This window comes from Balaenoptera physalus, assembly GCF_965194825.1.
Source record: "Balaenoptera physalus genome assembly, chromosome: 11".
NCBI lineage: Eukaryota > Metazoa > Chordata > Mammalia > Artiodactyla > Balaenopteridae > Balaenoptera > Balaenoptera physalus.
The window spans coordinates 31875679-31877940 of NC_138896.1; positions in this window are offsets into that span (position 1 = coordinate 31875679).

A 2262-nucleotide genomic window follows, 5' to 3' on the forward strand; every position below is an offset into this window, starting at 1 on the left:
TGCTAAGAACAGTGCTGGCCCTAGCGAGCACTCCCATCTCTGTCTGGCTGGTCGTGCCCTCGGCTGTGGGTGCCCAGGAGGCAGCCTTGCTCCTCAGTGTCACCGGTGCACAGTAGGTCCTCAGGACGGTTTGATGGAGGGATCAAGGGTGAGACTGCTGTTTGTGGCCTCCGGGGACTGCTGTGTGTGCTCCCTGCTGGAAACTCAGCCAATTTCTGCCCATCCACCGGCTGGCTCTCTGTTCCCCTGCCCTTGGCCCGGCAGCGACTCCAGCCCTGGGACTTTGGGATGCCCCCTGGGGTCCACATTTCCCAAGACTGTGGATCTGACATACAGGACACCCGGGCGATTTTTATCAGGATTTTCTCTGTTTGCTGTCCCCACTGTTGGCCGTTTCTTGCTGACAGTCTGCAGGTCTTTGGGGTACCTGCTTCTTCCTCCTTCTCTGCCTCCTCTGAGTCTCCCCTCCCTTCTGGGAGTTCTTTGACTCCCTTTCTTGTTTTCTGCAGTGGGCAGTGGGTGGCAGGTGGGCAGGAGGATGCTCCAGGGCCTTAGGGGTCACCTGGTCATGCTCCCTGAGTTTACTGATACGGAAACAGGTCCAAGGAGGAGAGGTGGCTCCCCTGGGGATGCACAGCAAGTGAGTGGCAGAACCAGGACGGGAGTCCAGGTCGTCTGGCTCCTGTTATACACGCTGTATACTCTGTGGGCCCCTGGAGGGCGGGCTACAATGGTCACAGGAAATTTCTTAGAAGGTGAATTTGAGTTGGATGTTAGAAGATGGATCAGACTTGAACTGGAGGGTCTGGAGACCCTCCCTTTCCAGTCTCCCTCCCTCTCCAGTCTCCCTCAGGAGAACCTCTCCAAGATCCCTCCCAGCCCAGTATCCCTGGGCAAACCCCATACCCTCCCTGAGCCTGTGTCCTCACTCATAAAAAGAGGAAAACCACACCTGCTTTGTAGGTACTATTAATGAGCATAGTATTAATTACAGTTGACATTTATGGGGTGTTTACCATGTGCTGGGCACTGGGCCAAGTGAGCACTAGACATACATTATCTCATGTAACTCTCACAGCAAACCCACGCCTGACCTCACAGCCAGCTCTGAGGAGTAAATGCTTTAACAAGCATAGCAGTCACTTAGTGTAATTCCGGGCACATAATAACCACTCAATAAATTGCATCAACAATGACAACAAATAATAATGACAGTATTTGGTCGACTACTGTGGCCCTATTTTCTTGCCTCTCCCCCTCCAGAGCAGCCCACTAAAAGTCCCTTTCTGGAAGTAGCTGTCCTGGGATCTTCCTCCTCCAGGAAGCCTTCCTGGACCAGTGTGGAACTTGTGGCTCTGCACAGCCTTTCTCCCCTGAATCTCTGTCCCATTTGTGTGGGTCTCAGCAATTCAGAGTGTGTGCCCATGTCCCTGTTCCTCATTCTGAGTGGTCCCACAATTTCCTCAGGGCAGGGGGTAGAGGCAGAGGTGACAGGGATGCAGGGGGAGGGTGGTGGAGAGGCTGGCATTGTGAATATAGCAGGCCCCTCCTGCTACTCTCTCCTCTCCCTGATGGAGAAACTGAGGCTCCACACAAGAAGTCTCTTGCCCAGGTCACATGGGGATGCTGACCTCACAGGTCCTCCAGACCAAAAGAAAGGTGGTTGGACGCCAGCCATGTGTCCAGGTCAGCAGCGCAAATCAGACACCTGCCTTGGAGTTTTTCTTTCCATTTTTATTTTAAAGGAAAAAAAAAAAACAACAGTGCAAAACCCCATTTTCCAGTGTCAGCCACGCCCACCCCCCACCCCAAGGTCACCACCCCCCCCCCCCCCCCCCGGCTTGGGGCCTGACTCTTCCTCCCGCTCAGCACCCCCTCCCCTCTCATGCAACCCCGTAGGGGCTGGAGGCTCTACTTCCCTGGAGTGCTACATCCCAGGGGGACTTGGGGGTGGGGAGGTAAGAACTGGGGGAGCAGCCCCTGATCCACCTGCCCCCAGCAGGTCTCCAGCCAGTACCCCCCTTGGCTCTTATTAACCCTTTCCTGATCACACTACTAGCCCAGGGGGGCACTGATCTGGGGGGAACCCTGTCCACACCCCTCTTTGCCCCGGGGCCGGCTCGGGGCTCTCCTCACTGAGGTTGGGGGGTTCCCTCCCTCCCTCCATGGTGGGGGAGAGCGGTGAAATCCCCAGGTTTAAATACCTTAATGAAAGCAGGGGATGGGGAAGGAAGGGGCTTTAGATCTAATAAATTATTAGCA